We start from the raw sequence: 20,453 nt of genomic DNA on the forward strand, positions 1-20,453 counted from the left end.
TGAGGATTATTTTCTTGTTTACAAGATGCCACATCTGAGTCGCTGACAAATCCTGAATTTCTGTAAAGATAACTGTCCAGAGATTTATAAGCACGCAGTGCTTCACCACTGAACAGCGAGGGAAAGTTAATTAGGTAATTATACACGTCTGGGTATTCCGCTGGCAGTTCAATATCCACTGACACGGTCATGAAAACTCCGTCCGGTAAGCCATAAGGGTCACTAATCTGTAGATCGTTTATTTTAGACATATATCTAGTTATCTGTTCATTAGAAAAATGAGCCGTGTAGTCCGTCGGTTGAAATTGATCCATTCTGTACATGAGTGCAGCAGTATTCAGCTGTGTTTTTTACCGACAAGATGGCGGCTGTGTACTTTCCGGTCACGTGACTGCAAGATCTCTATTCCCATGGTAACAGCATGATCACTTTCACTCTTTCGATTTCAATTGGTTTCTCTTTTGTGGTGTTTTCTTCTATTTCTAAGTTCTAGTCGAGCAGATTTTAGTCTGAAACCCATGACACATGACACATGAAGTTTCTCTCATATTTATGTGTCCCTTATCAAGCACACTGACATGGTTTATTTTACAACACTACATGGTGGCAATGTCATTCCCCTTTAGGAAAGCTTAATCAAAGGCACAAGAGTAAATACTTTAACAGACCTTTTCCTGAGTCCAAGAAAACCTGCACACTTTCCATTTCAACCTATGCCCTTCTAATAGTGCCAAGCTTATCCCTGACCACACCCATTCCACCATCGCTATGTTGCATTACCATGAAGTGTTATCAAATGCTGTGACCAGTTATTCCAACAATAAACTCACTCAGGCCTAGCCAGGGCTGCTAGGGCAATGATCAGGACATTTATTGGCCTGCTAGAGTGCAGTAAACTCCCATACTGTCCTGAAATGCTCTGGGCAAAAAAACAGACAAATGATGGCTATGAGTACAGGCTATGAGAGTTCTTAACAAAAAGTTAACTGCAGCAAGGTACTTGAATATATTGTACAGCTTTTAACATTATCTTTTCTTTATTTGCACCTTTTAATTTTAATTTTACAAACAAGCTATTACAGGGCATAGAACCAGGAAAACAGAAACCTGCTGATGGTGTAAACGGAATCATTCCACTATGACATTCACATGGACCACAAGCTACTGCAAATAGATAGATAGATAGATAGATAGATAGATAGATAGATAGATAGATAGATAGATAGATAGATAGATAGATAGATAGATAGATAGATAGATAGATAGATAGATAGTGTAAAAAAAGATAAAATACTTTATATAAAATATTTTGTATGAAAGGCAGTGGATGCCTTTCTCTTGTACTCTGGGTACCTGACTGTAGAGGTATGCCAGTCTGAACTTGTTAGAAATGTTTAGTGTTCAACATTCAAACAATTGCAACACTGAGAATGTGCGTTGCTCAATGAAACTGAGGGGGAACATTATGGAAATGTGATGCAAATCGCCTCCAGGCACAAGTAGCATGCACACAAAAGGGGAGTCTACGAAATGACACAGCCAGACTGCCTGACTACTCTCACCTCAAGACAATAAAATAGGTATTACAGGGAAACTGTTAACCTATTCTGTAGTGATGTAATTTTTCAAGTATTATTTTTTCCATGCTGAGTTTAATGAAATCTCATTTTGTTAAGTTCCTTGAGCTTTGCAGGATACTAAATATGCATTAAAACTCACAGAAAATCTGATAGAAGAGGAAATTCAGTCCAACAGGTTTCTTAAAAATCTACGAATTTTCCAACTCCATTCCATATCATCCTTCAGTCATGACGAAAGACACTATGTGTAATTTAAATTTGAGTATTGATTTCACTACATCACTCCAGCTATCCATTAAAGTTCAGCCATGTAACAATACTGTTGCATAAAAGGAGACAAATATTGTTTTCATCTACCTAGCCCTCTAGTGTTTGGCATGTCAGGCCAGCTGGAGCAGTGTAAAACCCACCCCTCCTGCTTATCAGGGCCTAATGATCCCATTACAGGCAGGGACTTGTTGACGGTTCATTGTGTGAGGAATCAACCTGACACTGCTACCCACCCCGCCCATCGTGACAGAAACTCAGTCTCAAAGAGAAACACTAAACAAAGCCATTCTGAACTGCTTGGCCTGTGTTTTGCTGCTGCCTGATTCTTAGTACTGCAGCTCATTTACAACACAAATCAGAAAAGAAAAGGTGGGAGACATAGAAAGTTGTGGCCATGAGGACTTCCAAAGATACTGGAGGTTTAATGAGATATAAAGGTAAACAAAGTTGAATCTACTACTGCTTGATAAACCTTTACTCTGTGTGTCATGTACATGGGGTAGCCCTTAATCTATAATCACAAAACTTTTCACAGAGACTGCATTTGTATATACTTAAAGGATGAAGAAGTTGTCCTTGTCTCAATACAACCTTAACCAATAGATTGGTGCTCTGTCAATTATAAAGCAGAACCAGTAGGCAATGACAATTTCTGATTCCAGTAATGGCCATTTCTGTCATATGAACCCAATGTGTATATACAGCATGATATGTGGGAAGACATTGGAGCAACTGAACTGACTCCAACCGTCTACAGAAGAGGAACAGGTTATGCAAGAGGAAGCAAAACCAAATTATCTATTTGTGGTAATAGGGGCCTATATAAACTAAGTATAATATAGGTTATAATCACATGGCTTTAGATCTTTTTGAGAACCTGCTTGTTCTCAGCACAACAGCAGGAATAACATTTAAGCAAGTCTCCAGTGAACAGATAAGTTAAGATTAGAAATCTTGGGGGACCATGAGATAGATGCAATAATCAACTCTAACAACAGAGAATCACTATACCAGACCAAAGGTCACATAAGGTAGATATGCTTTCCTTTAATTTGACATTATAATACAGTTTACAATACAGTTTGCACATGTTTCACATTAGTAGATTCTACGCACCAAGAAAAAAGAAAAATTGTGTTCACACAACCAGCCATTCTAACTGTCACATGGGATTGGTCAACAGGCATGCAGAACATGATTCTTTGCCTTACTTAAACGATCCAAATAAGGCAATGATTTTTAACATGTGACAAAAAGCAAACCTACAAAATTTTTACCAAATGAATAGAATCAACAATTATGTATGTTTCTCACAACATTGCCATAAAATAGATTAAAATATTATATTTCAATAAAAGAACAAGTATTTACAGTCACTAACCTCAGTTCTATCAATCCCGTAAGTGTTATAAACCAATAATTTCCAAAGTAATGTGTGATACAGATCAGTAAAACTACATAATTACATTAAACAAAGTCATATGTTAGTCACTAACCTCAGCAAAACAGGTCTTTTTTGCCACACTCCATGTTTGCAGTGGAGGATCTGTCAGATCTGAATTACCACAAAACTGAGAGGGGAAAAAAACAGAAGGTTGGCAGGAGAAAAAAAATACACAAGGGTGTGGTGTGTCTAGAGCAACCAGAAAGGCATGTTGAAGGTACCGAACACCGAGTGACCTTCTGCCTATCCCAATCAAATCAAAAGAGATAAAGTTAAAATGAAACTGGAAAAGAGTGGGCAATACTTCCTAAGTATTTCTCTTTTTTGTAAGAGCAGTATGGTGAAGCAATTTGCCCGCTGTCTCTGTGTCAGTGAGAAAGAAACCACTGGGACACTGAGCTGTGAAGCAGAACACTTTCACCTAGCCAATCAGCAGGCAGGGCGGGCCATAAAAGCAAATCCCTTCAGGTGAGCTCTTGGGATGGTTTCGATTGGCTGGGGAACCCATTGGGGGAGGGGAGACTGGGGCAAATATCTGACCCCAGCAGACAACAGTCCTTGAACAATGCAAAAAGCATAAGCCTCATTTCGACAAGGTGGGAGTGTTTAGTGCAAGACTGAGCTTGTAGATATTTTTAGATTATTTCAGGAACATATAGTAAAATGATTCAGTGGATATCATATCCACTGAAACTCTTCATTCTTTCTCCTTTTATACTCACTCATCAATGAAAATGGTACAGGTAGCACAAAAGTAAAAACAGGGATGTTGTCACATAGTCTATAGGCTTATAGAAGAGGCCACAAAGGAGGCTTTTTGTCTGACATGTAAACCATATGAAGAATCCAGAGGTTATAAATCTAGAGAGACAGTGCCACCTGACCTCCCTGAAGAAAAGTACACTGTTCTCCTACCCCTGTTGTTACGTTTTCTCTCTCTCTCTCTCTCTCTCTCTCTCTCACACACACACACACACACACAAACACACACACACCTCATTCACACTCACACTGAAAACCATATATTTTCCGCTATTATGCTATAATGGTGTCATGTGGGAATCGGAACAAAACGGTAAAGTTGAAATGGTAATTCTTCATTTGCAAACACGTGACCAAAACTGCTTGCGTCACTGACTGCCGCCATGTTGGAGGATATACAATCAAACAATATAGCGTCCGTAAACAGCACTCCAAGCAACAACATAACTTATTCAACTTACTTTAACTCACTGGATGGCCCTACCAAGAGAGTTACATTTAGAAGCTTGTAGTAATTTCTCAAATCTATTTTTAAAAACAATCATTTTGACTGCTTCAAAAGACAGACATCTAACACACTATATAACATGTTTAGTTATAAAAGAGCACTCACCGGGTGAGGAGGCTGTAGTATTTGAGGTAGTGGATTGACATGAATCTTGTTCGATTGACTCTGTGATTGTTTGGGAAGATTCTTCAATAATTTTGCATTTCTTTCTGCACTCTGTAAGCCTAGCATTTCGAGCTACCGCTTTAGTACCATCTTTGATTTTGTTGTGGCACATATTTTATGTTGGAGCCCAGTCTGGATCCGTAAAATTGTAGAGATCAGCTGGTTTCCCTAATGGAAAGAAAAAGCAAAATAAAAGCAGTGTCATTAAAAATTATATACAGCTCTTTTTAAAATGAAATAATTGTAGAAGCCTTTGATTGTCAAGAAGTCTTGATCACACACTCGATGATCACGGCTTTGTCACGTTTGACAGCGGCGAGTTTCTGCAAGACTAGACTATTAAACGATCCAACATTTCTTATATATTCCAATCTTTCATTAATAACTAGTTCATAGCACTTACCATTGATAAAATGTTCACTGCAGACTCGTGTGGTTTTTTTCTTTTTCATCACTTAGATCAGTCCGGTTTATGTTGGACAGCCACTGATGTCTACACTCCATGGACAACTCTCTTGTATTTTCTCCTCGATTATTTATAATTGCTGGAATTCTAAATAACTTATAAGTCCCCTTGTCTCGAATAGAATTGTGCCCGCATCCAATTACAGCAAAAAGAGTAGGCATAGCGAAGAAACAAAAGGAATTCTTGAGTGTAACAACCTCTTGAGCATATCTTCTACACTGTAAACCCAAATAAGTTGAGTTTACTTAAAAAAATTGAGGAAAGTGGTTGCCTTAAAAAAAATAAGTAATTATTAATGATTGAATTGAGTACCTTAAACTTACCAGAAGATTGTAAGTTTAAGGTACTCAAGTCAATCATTAATAATTACTTATTTTTTTTAAGGCAACCACTTTCCTCAATTTTTTTAAGTAAACTCAACTTATTCGGGTTTACAGTGTATAGTAAATGTGCGCCACATGAGTTTGTGTATATTCTCCAACATGGCCAACTTCCAGTTCAAAGCCTCATGCATAATTAGCTATGATGTCACGTGCAAATGGAGAATTGATCCCCTGGTGACCTTAACAACTTTACAATAATCTTTTGCCAGTGGGAATTGGAACTATCAGTGTTGGGACCAGTTATGGCATTGCTGGCCATATGATGCAGTGATATTGTGACGGAACTACTCAGATTGCCACAACGTAAAGCAATTGGCAGCAAATTCAAAACAACAAACAAAGAAAACATCAGCAGATATAAGCAAACATGCTATATGAGCAAGAATGTCACGAAGAGAACTTTCTCAACAGTGACATGATGCAGCTCAACTGGTGCCATACTGCTAACTAGATAACTAGTTAGGTCAGGTAGGAATACATGATATCCGTTACTTTTCCCTTATGGAAGACTGAGTGGGAATGAACATTTGTTATCTATTCTATGTTGTTTTTTTTCCTCATATAATAATGGGTTTGTATGTGAAAGGAGCTTCTGTGTGTGTCTGTGTGACTCCATGCCAATATTTCTTTAAACACCATGGCCTTGAGAGTTTCCAAAAACATCTGTATGCGTATTTCTGTTTATGTGTGCATGTTAGTTTCTTTGTTCATTTACTTGTTCACATTCATGTCTGTATTTATGTATTTGCCTTTGTGTGCATGCACATTAAGGCATCTGTGTCAGCACATACATGAGTTTTATCAGAGACTATTCAGCTGACAAACAGGAAGCTAGGGATCTGAGGCGGGGCTTAGTGAGAACGGAGATGCACCAAGACTCTGTGTGTGTGTGTGTGTGTGTGTGTGTGTGTGTGTGTGTGTGTGTGTGTGGTGGAGCATAAATAGTCGAAACCCTAATGGCAAACAGGCCAACGTGCACTCGGAAAGGGTTGAATAAGTAACCTTTTTTGAATATTTGAGTGTATATTTGAGTTACCATAGACTTCCTGTCAGCTCAGACCAGTTTGGTCATTCTCCTCTAATCTTTCTCATTGACAAGGTGTTTCAGCCTGCACCCTCTGCACACAGGATGCCCCCCCCCCCCACACACACACAATTCTGTGTCAACTCTAGAGACTGTTTTATGTGCAAATCCCAGGTGATCAGAAGTTTCTGAAATATTTAAACCAGCCCATCTAGTAAAAACAAAACAAGAAAACATCCATGCTACAAGCAGTCACAGAGATCACACTTTTTCTTCATTCTTATGTTTGATGTGAACATTACCTGAAGCTTTCGATCTGTAGCTGCATGATGTTATGTGTGCTGCTGCCACATGATTGATTAAAAAACTGCAGGTGTACAGGTGTTCCTAATAAAATGGACATATTGTGTGTATTTAGATAAGGTAAAGGATTATTTTAGTAATTGAGTTTTCTACCGATTATTCCATCGATTAATAATCAGATAAGAAATACTTTTAATTTATTAAAGAGTAATAGCAAATATACAAGAGAAAATAAGATGGATATCTTAAAATAAACAACTGGTTTTCTTTTTAGAAAAAAAATCACATTTTAATTCCTTATTGCACATTACATTATATCACAGGTTTTAAAGAAAATGTTTTCTGAAATGTAAAAACAAATAAAAATAAGTAACTTTCAAGTTACCTGAAAAACATTATACAAACAAAAGCAAATATTAAAATAAATAATAAAAATACATTAACATAACATGTCTTTAAGTTGTGCAACTTTACTTTCAGAACTACAAGTTTCAACCTACAACCCCGATTCCAAAAAAGTTGGGACAAAGTACAAATTGTAAATAAAAACAGAATGCAATAATTTACAAATCTCAAAAACTGATATTGTATTCACAATAGAACATAGACAACATATCAAATGTTGAAAGTGAGACATTTTGAAATTTCATGCCAAATATTGGCTCATTTGAAATTTCATGACAGCAACACATCTCAAAAAAGTTGGGACAGGGGCAATAAGAGGCTGGAAAAGTTAAAGGTACAAAAAAGGAACAGCTGGAGGACCAAATTGCAACTCATTAGGTCAATTGGCAATAGGTCATTAACATGACTGGGTATAAAAAGAGCATCTTGGAGTGGCAGCGGCTCTCAGAAGTAAAGATGGGAAGAGGATCACCAATCCCCCTAATTCTGCGCCGACAAATAGTGGAGCAATTTCAGAAAGGAGTTCGACAGTGTAAAATTGCAAAGAGTTTGAACATATCATCATCTACAGTGCATAATATCATCAAAAGATTCAGAGAATCTGGAAGAATCTCTGTGCGTAAGGGTCAAGGCCGGAAAACCATACTGGGTGCCCGTGATCTTCGGGCCCTTAGACGACACTGCATCACATACAGGCATACTTCTGTATTGGAAATCACAAAATGGGCTCAGGAAGATTTCCAGAGAACATTATCTGTGAACCCAATTCACCGTGCCATCCGCCGTTGCCAGCTAAAACTCTATAGTTCAAAGAAGAAGCCGTATCTAAGCATGATCCAGAAGCGCAGACATCTTCTATGGGCCAAGGCTCATTTAAAATGGACTGTGGCAAAGTGGAAAACTGTTCTGTGGTCAGACGAATCAAAATTTGAAGTTCTTTATGGAAATCAGGGACGCCGTGTCATTCGGACTAAAGAGGAGAAGGACGACCCAAGTTGTTATCAGCGCTCAGTTCAGAAGCCTGCATCTCTGATGGTATGGGGTCGCATTAGTGCATGTGGCATGGGCAGCTTACACATCTGGAAAGACACCATCAATGCTGAAAGGTATATCCACGTTCTAGAGCAACATATGCTCCCATCCAGACGACGTCTCTTTCAGGGAAGACCTTGCATTTTCCAACATGACAATGCCAAACCACATACTGCATCAATTACAGCATCATGGCTGCGTAGAAGAAGGGTCCGGGTACTGAACTGGCCAGCCTGCAGTCCAGATCTTTCACCCATAGAAAACATTTGGCGCATCATAAAACGGAAGATACGACAAAAAAGACCTAAGACAGTTGAGCAACTAGAATCCTACATTAGACAAGAATGGGTTAACATTCCTATCCCTAAACTTGAGCAACTTGTCTCCTCAGTCCCCAGACGTTTACAGACTGTTGTAAAGAGAAAAGGGGATGTCTCACAGTGGTAAACATGGCCTTGTCCCAACTTTTTTGAGATGTGTTGTCATGAATTTTAAAATCACCTAATTTTTCTCTTTAAATGATACATTTTCTCAGTTTAAACATTTCATATGTCATCTATGTTCTATTCTGAATAAAATATGGAATTTTGAAACTTCCACATCATTGCATTCCGTTTTTATTTACAATTTGTACTTTGTCCCAACTTTTTTGGAATCAGGGTTGTACTGTAAGTCAACTAAGCTTAAGCATAATGTAAGCCAGTTTTCTGCCTTACATTATGCCTAAGCTTAATGTAGCTTAATGCCAGGGCGCATGCCTGTGACAATCATGTTCAAAATGCTGTCTGTGAACTCAGCTGCTTGCTCAGTTGAACATGTTGCAGCTGTCCGAACAAAGCTGTCCATATGACGCTGTGATTTACTGGAAAAAAAAGATATCAATAATAATTATTTCATCTCTTAGTCGGGTTAAATAACAAACTGTAAGATACAGTCTACACCCTACACCTGCTGACCCTGATCACTACAATCAGACTATAATGAATATACCTGCTGTATTGGATTGGTACATTTCAGGCTCCAATTGCTACTTCCACCACTTGAGATTCTGCTCTCTGTGTATTTCATGCATCACTCTGTGTGTGTGTGTGTGTGTGTGTGTGTGTGTGTGTGTGTGTGTGTGTGAGAAAGGGGTGAAACAACAAATATAATAGCTAACAGTGAAACAGCTAACATAATAGCAATATGGATTATACCGGACATGTATTGGGCATATCTGGGAAGCCTTTGCTTGTTGCACAACACTGTTTTGTCTGCGAGAAGTGCAAATCAGCTCGCAACTCAGCTAACACCTGCTAAGCTAATGTCACATTATCATGATCTGATTTTTAACTTCTCCTCAGAAAACACTTTTCCACATCAATAAATGCTGTGTGAACACAACAAGAAGCCACTATATTAATTAACTAGCCATTGTATATGTCCATAATTACTGAACATCACACTGATTTACATTACCTTGTCTCGGATCCGCTCTGTGGACTGGATGCAAAGACTAGATGCTTTCTATTGAAGTGCTGTAGCATTGACGATGTGCTGTTGTGGTAGGCTCGTTCGGCTTTGCAATAGATACAGTCCACACAGTTTTTGCTCTGTTTTATCTGGAAATGATCCCAAATTTTTGACATTTTCTGTAATTTTCTCTGCCCATACTCTTCTTCTTGCCCCTTGCCATTTTCTCCCTCTTCCTCCATTTTGCAAACTGCACCATCAAATCACGTCCGACGTCTCCTTCACATCACATATCGACAGTAATTCATTGTGCCACAGTAATAATCATCCATGAGAAAGACAGTGAGCTGATAGAAATTAAACAAAGTCTCGAAGCAAAAAATATGCATCGATCATTTTTAGCAATCGAATTATTTGAGTTACTCAAGGAATCGTTTCAGCCCTATGCAGGGGCGCCGCTAGAAATTTGGGCCCAATGAAAGAATATAATATCATATCCTCCTCCCCTCCTGGGTTTGAGCCCAGTGGCCAACGGGGGCCTTTCTGTGTGGAGTTTGCATTTTCTCCCTGTGTCTGCGTGGGTTTCCTCCGGGTGCTCTGGTTTCCCCCACAGTCCAAAGACATGCAGATTAGGCTAATTGGTGGCTCAAAATTGACTGTAGGTGTGAATGTGAGTGTGAATGGTTGTTTGTGTCTGTGTCAGCCCTGCGATGACCTGGCGACTTGTCCAGGGTGTACCCCACCTCTCGCCCATAGTCAGCTGGGATAGGCTCCAGCTTGCCTGTGACCCTGTACAGGGTAAGCGGCTACAGACAATGGATGGATCCCACACACACACACAAAAAGACCCTTAGTTTATCCAGAGGAAGTGTTATTAGTGTAATTTTCTAACAAAAAACACACATGAATTCAAAAGTATGAGTTTGTCAAACACCAGTAATTACCTACTGGATCTGAACACCTCTACCGTCTACTGAATTAATCACAGAAGACACAGACCTTGTTTATACCCTGATATTACTTTTCACCACTAGGTGTCAGTATTTAGTTAGCGACCTGCCCAGGCTGTGGTAAGTCGATAAGTATAAACTTGGTGTAGACTGGCTTTGCTGTCGCAAACAGACTTCCAAATTCATCCTTATGTCTCCTTCATGTACTGACTCATTATATGCAGTTAAATTTCTAGGTTGATGAATAAATATTTAATTGATAGAAGAAGATTACATGGTGTGCTGTAAGAAAGCCACTGAGTGTTTTGTTTCTTTTTTGTCTGTGCCAATGTAATAGAAAACACAGTAAATACAGTAATCAGCAATGCAGTGAGAAAAACTCAACATTCATCAACTTATTAAATAAAGGCTTGAACAATAACAACAAATATAAATGTGAACAATGGCAAAACACCTAAACATACAAAGAGGTCAAATGGCAGAGAATAAAACCCTCAACTTCAAATATTTAGTATCTCAATGTTCAACAGCCCCAAATGAGCTAGATAACCACTGTACATACTCTACATCCAGTTTTAAAGTCACTTATGGGCTTTGTTGTGCAACAGAGTGGAACATTTTTTAAACACAGTAATGAATTTTCGATCAACAAATTGGTCATACCCTGCTGCCAGCAAATGGATGCATCAAAAACAGAAAAGGGTATTCTCTCTGGCTACATCATGGCTTGAAGAGGGCCCTGGCTCTAAAGTATTCATAACCTTAACCAAAAGGTACATAATTCAGAATCTATCATATAATCGTACTAACACTGTGTGTTGTGAGAACTATGTGTATGTATTACTAACATTTGGATGGAATGAGCTGCATGCTTGGTTAGTAACATGAGTTGATCATAAAGGGAAACAAATATCTTAAAAGGATGATCTTAAAAGTGGCAATGGCATTATTCCCTTTACATTTTAAGTCAAGCAATCTCACAATCTTTTTAGCCAGTTTTTGTCCATTTCATTATTGGAATGTCTATACGAACATTATCAGCTAAACTTGCTTGCTATAGCTAGCTGCTCACATGGTTAATGCAACATAAATACTAAAAATCGGTCTGTATGAGCCTTAACCCCAAAGCCCTTTATTCACAAATTGCACTGTAAATACATTAACAAAATACTGCTCACCTCCTTCTGTTTCAACTGGGAGGGGGGTTGAGGCAGGGTTTCCTAATCCTGAAGCTGCATCTGTGCATGTTGAGGGCAGACCTCATTAGTGAACAAGCCAGTTATTAGTATGCATCTTAACCTAGCTCGTGCACTAGCTGTATAGTGGACCTACAAATTCACTGAGCTCTTTGCAGACCAAAATTACATTCATTACTCGTCTCATTTTCAGTGGCAATACAGGTAACCTATGAAATATTTAAGTAAAATGACACTGCATTGTAAATTAAGTTGTTAGCTTGACCATCCAAGCAGTGTTTAAGCCACAATAATAATCTTCTATAGCATTAACATTAGCATGTTAGGTTAATAGCCACCAAAGGAAGGTCAGTGAATAAATGTATAGGCTATATTTCTTCGGAAAAAAAACTGGGTGACTGTCAGCCCTTTTTCTCTCTCTCAGTTTTCTGCTGCCTCTCTTTACATTTCTGGTAACCCAACTTCTTCATGATGGTGTCAATCTACTGATGGTTCACCATCAATTCTGTTTCTACCATGCACAACTAACATTAGTGCTGGATTGGAAAGCAACAAACCTAACGCGGTGTCACGCTCTGGCTCTGCCTACGCAAGACTGTACCATGTAATGAATAGGGAGGGGGTGAAATATAAAGACTATCTATTGTAATAACTTTGCAGAAAATGGAAAAACAAACCAAAAGGTTGTTGTATTTGCTCAATATAATAGACAAAATTATTAAAATTATTTTTTATTAAATTAACTTACACATGGTAATAATATTAATAATGTTCTCTGAGGGCCCTCTGTCAATGCTGGGCCCTTAGAATCGTCCTAACCCCCCCGGCGCCCCTGGCCCTACATGCTACAAATTGGAAGCTTAGCCAAGCCAAGCCAAGCCAAGAAGCCTTTATTTGTTACACATACACTCAAGCAAGCACATAGTGAAATTCCTCCTCTGCATTTAACCCATCTGAAGCAGTTAACACACACACACATGCACACACAAGTGAGCAATGAGCACGCGCACACACATATCCAGAGCAGTGAGCAGCTATACTACAGCTACTATAATTTGGTTAATTTTACACATAAATGCTGTTGTCTCAGAAATGCTGGCCAAAACACACATCCCACAGTTTGTGTCACAAAACTCAAGCATTTAAGACAAAATAATTATTGAGCCAGAAATCAGCACAAGTCTGTTGATATACAGTGCTCAGCGTAAATGAGTACAACCCCTTTGAAAAGTAACATTTTAAACAATATCTCAATGAACACAAACAATTTCCAAAATGTTGACAAGACAAAGTTTAATATAACATCTTTTTAACTTATAACATGAAAGTAAGGTTAATAATATAACTTAGATTACACATTTTTCAATTTTACTTCAAATTAGGGTGGTGCAAAAATGAGTACACCCCACAACAAAAACTACTACATCTAGTACTTTGTATGGCCGCCATGATTTTTAATGACAGCACCAAGTCTTCTAGGCATGGAATGAACAAGTTGGCGACATTTTGCAACATCAGTCTTTTTCCATTTTTCAACAATGACCTCTTTTAGTGACTGGATGCTGGATGGAGAGTGATGCTCAATTTGTCTCTTCAGAATTCTCCAAAGAAAATAATTTCTTTACACCACAAAGGTGAAGGCTACAAGAAGATCAGCAAAGCTTTACATATCAGTCAGAATACTATAGCAAAAGTGGTACAAAAATTTAAGAAAGATGGAACTGCAACCATCTCACAGAGACGTCCAAGTCGTCCATGGAAGTCAACACCTCAATAGGAGTGTCTTCTGATGAGAAGGGTTGAAGAAAATCGGCATGCAAGTTCACTGCAGTTATCGAAAGAAGTAGAAAGCCAAACTGGGGTGACTATTTCCCGCGACACAATACGGCGTACACTGCAGAGGAATGGCATGCATGGATGCTGTCCATGAAAGAAGCCTCTCCTAAAGCCCAGGCACAAAAAAGCCTGCCTAGAGTTTGCCAGGGCCCATGCTGACAAAGATGAAGACTACTGGGACTCTATACTCTGGAGTGATGAGACCAAGATAAATGTTTTTGGAACTGATGGCTTCAAAACTGTATGGCGTCGCAAAGGTGAGGAATACAAAGAAAAATGCATGGTGCCTACAGTGAAACATGGTGGTGGCAGTGTCCTTATATGAGGCTGCATAAGTGCTGCTGGTGTCAGGGAGCTGCATTTCATTGATGGCATCATGAATTCACAGATGTATTGCTCTATACTGAAAGAGAAGATGCTACCATCACTCCGTACCCTTGGTCGTCATGCACTTTTCCAACATGATAATGATCCTAAACACACATCTAAGGCCACTGTTGGATTTCTGAAGAAGAACAGGGTGAAAGTGATTCAGTGGCCAAGTATGTCTCCTGATCTAAACCCAATCGAACACCTATGGGGAATTCTGAAGAGACAAGTTGAGCATCACTCTCCATCCAGCATCCAGTCACTAAAAGAGGTCATTGTTGAAAAATGGAAAAAGATTGATCTTGCAAAATGTCGCCAACTTGTTCATTCCATGCCTAGAAGACTTGGTGCTATCATTAAAAATCATAGAGGCCATACAAAGTACTAGATGTAGTAGTTTTTGTTGTGGGGTGTACTCATTTTTGCACCACCCTAATTTGAGTAAAACTGAAAAATTTATAATCTAAGTTATATTATTAACCTTACTTTCACATTATAAGTTAAACAGATGTTATATTCAACTTTGTCTTGTCAACATTTTGGAAATTGTTTGTGTTCACTGAGATATTGTTTAAAATGTTACTTTTCAAAGGGGGTGTACTCATTTACGCTGAGCACTGTAGTTAATTTCACCAGTGAGAGAAACTAGGTTAGAACAAAGTACAAACCTAGGCAGAGGTAAACAACAGAGACAAAACTGAATTGGTTGTGATGGTCAGAGGATATGTGCTTATTATTTTCTTCGTCACTGGAAGCACTGACTAATGAAATAATAGGACAGGTACATTCTGTACCAGCATGGCTGAAAGCAACCCTCAGTGGTCACACTGGAAAGTTAGCAGGGGCAAAATGCACAAACTTTTTAATTAAACCCTATAAAGTTGGCAAAAAATGTTAATTAAATCATCAAGACACACACACACACACACACCAATTTGTACAAATTATAGTATTAGAGCACAGATGAACGCAACAAGTGTGAAAACCTTCCACAATAGATTAGATTAGATTAGATTAGATTAGATTCACTTTATTGATCCCACATTGGGGAAATTCACGTGTTACAGTAGCAAGAAATTGTCATACAGATAACAAATAAAACTGAAATAAAAATTAGACAAACGAAAAATTAAAAAGATTGACATATCAATTGCATTGATGAGAGATTTAGGATTCACTTAATGTTAAGGCTGCTGGCTTACTAAAAATAACTAAAAAAAATAACTGATAGATAAAATTCATATTAAATGGCTGTGACATACCATAATATATAAATATAAACAATAATATAACCACTTCATCCTTACCACAGCACTGTGCTTTTATCAAAGCAGAAATGCTTAGAGGAGATTGCAAGTAAACAAATGTAAACACTGCTGAATAAAATGTTGCCAGGGTTCCTTATTAGGCTAGTTATTTAACAAGCTTGCACATAGTTCTAAAGTCTTTTTTTATGAACACTGTAAATGTGCAGTGATAATGCTCGAAAAATTGTCCAATCGTCCAAGACAACTAAAGTCTGTGCAAGGACAAGTAAAACTTTAATGGTAATCGTCCGATCAGACGACAAAAGTTAGTGCTGGCAACCTAAGCAGCACAGGCACTAAGAGAGCAGGGAACCAGTCTAAAGTAGCTTGTCTCATTTCACTGGAAATGCATTAAGTTTTAAGTTCATCAACACGACAATATAATATATAGATTTAGGCACTGCCTAAAAGCGGAGCTCCCATCTGTTTCTGGGTTGTAGAATTTTCTTATATCATAGCCAGCCTGTTTTGTTTTATTTCTTTACTGGCTATAACACTGGCCACTAGGCGGTGTGTATGACTGGTAATTACTAACACTGGCCACTAGGCGGTGTGTCTCATCTCATTATCTCATCTCATCTCATCTCATTATCTCTAGCCGCTTTATCCTGTTCTACAGGGTCGCAGGCAAGCTGGAGCCTATCCCAGCTGACTACGGGCAAAAGGCGGGGTACACCCTGGACAAGTCGCCAGGTCATCACAGGGCTGACACAGACAACCATTCACACTCACATTCACACCTACGGCCAATTTAGAGTCATCAGTTAACCTAAGCTGCATGTCTTTGGACTGTGGGGGAAACCGGAGCACCCGGAGGAAACCCACGCGGACACGGGGAGAACATGCAAACTCCACACAGAAAGGCCCTCGCCAGCCACGGGGCTCGAACCTGGACCTTCTTGCTGTGAGGTGACAGCGCTAACCACTACACCACCGTGCCTAGGCGGTGTATATGACTGGTAATTACTATAACACTGGTATGGCGGCAGGCACACACAGGACCGAAACCATCAGAAAACAACTCAATGGGTTTCTTTATGTATCCACATTCTATGCCTATGGGGCTCCGCTATTAAAGTACAAAAAATATTTTGAGGAAATCATTCAAATTTCCTTGTTTTTAGTTATAATTTGTCGAAGTATGTGTGTGTTTGAGTGTACTGGAAAACCTCGGCTCAGAGGGTTCCATGTAATGACGTAATTATACCAATTGGCTAAGGGCGACGAGGGTCAAGGACATTGTGTGCCAGCAGCATGGTTGAAGCGGGCAGGTGTCAAACTTGGAACTTTTATATCACGATTGGAGTTAATAATAAACAATAATCACCGAATAATGTTCCTTACCTCTAACCAGTATATTATATATTACAATTTTTTTTATTGTTTTTGATGGTTTCATAGATTTTGTAATGATATTTTTATTTTCTAAATATTTATCAACATACCACCATTGTGGCACGGGAGTCTGTGATTGGTGGACAGCTGACAAAGGGTGTCTCCCATTGGTTGTAAATTGTGAAATAAGAACCGTAAACACATGCAGGACCCGCTGATTGGCTGTTCACGTACTGAAGCCAAGCAGAGATGTCCGGGGTCCGTTGCTGTTGTCCGAAGAAAACTACAGCTGAAAAAGCTCTACTACCGGATTACTTGAATCATCTTAGTCAGGAAGATGTGAAGGATAGATATACATGGAAATTAGAGTTTATTAGTGGTTATGATCCATACAAAAATCCTCGAAATGACTGGAGTGATGGTGCAGATTTGTGGCCTCGTGTTAGCATTAGTTACATGTTGGAATATACCTTCTTTTTCCCGAAAAGTCCTGACACAGAAGAACAGTTTTAAAAAACTACAGAAGCAAGAAAACCTTTTGTGTAAAGACTATTTCTGACATCAGCTTTTGGGAACAGTATGTTGCGAAAGCCAAACCATTTACTCTCAAAGGGCTCTGACCTAAACTGTGGGCTAGATGGTATCTCTGCCCCCCTCCATGTCTCATCAACCCCAAGGACATCTAGTTACAGAGCTATCTGCACTCTATCATTTATACAGTGATGCTTATTATTGTTAAAACAATATCTGAAGTGTTATTATTTGTAAAATATATTGCTTTAGAATTTCAAACAATATTGTAAGATTTTGTTTTAATTTTATCTAATAGTGGATGGTACAATAATTACAAACACTAACAATCAGCACATTCCAGTTGTAGCTATAGTCATACAGTAACTATAATCACCCTTGTGATTATAGTTACTGTATGACTATAATTATACACATAATCACTGGGCAAGTGGAATTGTTTTTTCGGGCAAGTATGTTTTGGGTGCTGCTTGCCCATTGGGCAAGGCTGGGAGATTTTTTTTCGAGGACTGAGTGACATTGGAAGAAAGACAACTGTATATAGTCATACAGTAACTATAATCACCCTTATAATTTCAATAAACGGTTAATGTTCAGTTCCCTTTTCATTAATTCTCTATTCAAAGGCACAGCTGAGTCACACAGGTTGATCAGTGTGTAACGGACAATAACAATTTTATCCAAAATAGTTTTTCCTGCCTTAGTTGATTTATGTCCATTTCACATGTGTGCAGCTGTTGTAAAGTTCAGTGTGTTTGTGTAGAACTCTCTTGAACTGTAGGTTCATTTCTATACTCTGGTTCCACGGTGATATTTTGCACAGGACTGGGTTCCTTTGATAACAGAAACAAAGCTCCAGCAGTATTATTATACTCCTTCAAAACTCTCCACAGCTTAAAATACCTAAATTATTAATTCCTCTGTTACTAGAACTTCTTTCTTTCTGAATGTGTCTGCATATATTAGTATTATGGTTTTGTGGATTTATGAAAATTATGCTGCTTCACCCATTAAAAAAAAAAAAAAATCAAAAACGGCATTCTGTCCTCTCCAAAATAAAACAAAGCTCTGGGCAAGTGGAATTGTTTATCGGGCAAGTATGTTTTGGGTGCTGCTTGCCCATTGGGCAAGTAAGGCTGGGAAATTTTTTTCGAGGACTGAGTGACATTGGAAGAAAGACAAAACCATTAGGAATATTAAACCCTCAAACCTGAGTACAATTAACCCCAAATTCAAACAGGATGCATCACATAAAGAACTAACAGTCTGACAGTCAATCCATACTAGTTTGAAAACTTCACCATTTGATTATCAGTTATCAGTAAGTGAATGTACATCATTGGTGATTTTGTTTTTTGTTTTAAGACACACATTAACTGTTGAATGTTCAATAATTCATTAGCCTAGTTGGAGAGCTTGCTACTTACTTAGGTTGTTGCACATACTAATTTATCTTGCATTTACATTTACCTATTTGAATCTGTAAATGAACGTTATTTGTGGGGAATGTCAGTTTTCCAAGTTACTGAATACATTTCATTTGTTTTATATCTTTGTAGTTCCACAATCAGGCATACTTCATCCGTGATTATGCCACAAGATATGACAGGTTGCTTGTTTTGGTCTCGTTCAGGACGTCAGCAGCCAGGGCTGTCACCAGGGAAACTAGCCAGAGAGCGAGCAAGAAAGAGAATCCATTTTATATAGTGTTATGACTGATAGGTAAGCATTAGGCTGTAATTACAAGACAGTTAATATAAAAATGCAGTGAGATGGTGGGACGGAGGCAAATATTTGTACTGTTTCTCCATGTTTGTGTAAATCCGTCCATAACTGCTTATCCTGTGCAGGGTCACGGGCAAGCTGGAGCCGATCCCAGATGACTATGGGTGAAAGGCACACCCTGGACAAGTGAGAGGTACACCCTGGACAAGTCGCCAGATCATCAAAGGGCTGACACATAGAGACAAACAACCATTCACACCGACGGTCAATTTAGAGCCACCAATTAGCCTAACCTGCATGTCTTTGGACTGTGGGGGAAACTGGAGCACCCGGAGGAAACCCACACAGACAGGGGAGAACATGCAAACTCCACACACAAAGGCCCCCGTCGGCCACTGGGCTCGAACCCAGAACCTTCTTGCTGTGAGGTGACAGTGCTAACCACTACACCACCATGCCACCCTGTTTGTGTAAATTAACATACCCATATCATTATCAATAAAGGTCACAGTATACATAATAGATCATATTGTTTTGTAAAATCTATGGATTTCTATGAAATTTATTCTTCACCTACAATCATGAGTGGAAAAGGGGTAGAGGTTATGTGTAAAACAAGGGCAGTTTGACAGACTTGAGTTTGACATTGTTATGGGCCCTGCCCTTTCTGCTGAAAGCAGGAGTTGTGTATGGTGGAAGGAGCTGTACATGGTGGGAGGAGTAGCTTGCTGTGGGTGGAGCTTCCCTGCTTGATTGCCAATGCAGTACACTTGCCCTGATGTATATAAAGCTGACTTTTTGTTTATTCCCCCTCTCTCTCCGATTTTGCCTTAACCCCATCCTCAGGCCATATGCACAAGATGCCAGCACATCTTGGGGGTTTCTTTCTTTGGGCAACTTTGTTTCATCCTAGTTGAATGTTTGTTTCTTTTTGGTCTGCATATCAGGCTGGCAGCACTTGCTTTTCATGTAGTTCTTTACATTTATTTTTTTAGTTGCCTTTGTTAAGTGGGGAGGACTCTGGGTCTGACCTTCTACTGCAGGGGGGGCAGACCTCCCTCTTTTGCTGTGTTCTTTGATTTGCTGACCAGTTTGTTTCAGTCTTTTCTTTATTTTTGGAGACATTTTGTTCCTTAATAAGAGCAAGTTTTGGGGTTATATCTTTACAACTCTGGTCTTTTGTTGATTATGGAGCTTTATCTTATGTTATGGGCAAGTTAAGGCTATGCTGTAACAACATGTCTGTCACACCTCTGATCTAGTCAGTGTTGACTGAAATATAGAACACAGAAACATAGAACTGTAACACAGAAACCCATACAGTGGGAACCGGCCTTAAAACTACCCTGAATTACATGTCAGCTCACCTGTCAACCAAACTGCCATCAATAACACATGCAACTGTTCATA

General features: G+C 38.9%; 1 protein-coding gene and 2 long non-coding RNA genes across 3 annotated transcripts in view; 1 reads left to right on the forward strand and 2 right to left on the reverse strand.

The window, feature by feature from the left end:
* The window catches only part of elf1 (E74-like ETS transcription factor 1), a 120,273-nt gene extending 116,837 nt beyond the window's left edge, over window positions 1–3,436 (reverse strand). Inside the window, exon 1 of the mRNA XM_060927629.1 lies at window positions 3,347–3,436. The gene's annotated coding sequence lies outside the window, so the exon portion shown is untranslated. The remainder of the gene's footprint in view (window positions 1–3,346) is intronic.
* On the forward strand, window positions 2,124–19,565 carry LOC132890609 (uncharacterized). Its single transcript, XR_009655222.1, has 2 exons — window positions 2,124–2,287; window positions 19,169–19,565. It is a non-coding gene; the product is annotated as an uncharacterized LOC132890609 (long non-coding RNA).
* Window positions 4,676–20,453, reverse strand: part of LOC132890610 (uncharacterized) — a 63,634-nt gene continuing 47,856 nt past the window's right edge. Inside the window, exons 2-3 of the long non-coding RNA XR_009655223.1 lie at window positions 11,923–11,982; window positions 4,676–4,897 (exon numbers count right to left, since the gene is read on the reverse strand). This is a non-coding gene — a long non-coding RNA (uncharacterized LOC132890610). The remainder of the gene's footprint in view (window positions 4,898–11,922; window positions 11,983–20,453) is intronic.

The sequence above is a fragment of the Neoarius graeffei genome, chromosome 8, assembly GCF_027579695.1.
Source record: "Neoarius graeffei isolate fNeoGra1 chromosome 8, fNeoGra1.pri, whole genome shotgun sequence".
Taxonomy (NCBI): Eukaryota; Metazoa; Chordata; class Actinopteri; order Siluriformes; family Ariidae; genus Neoarius; species Neoarius graeffei.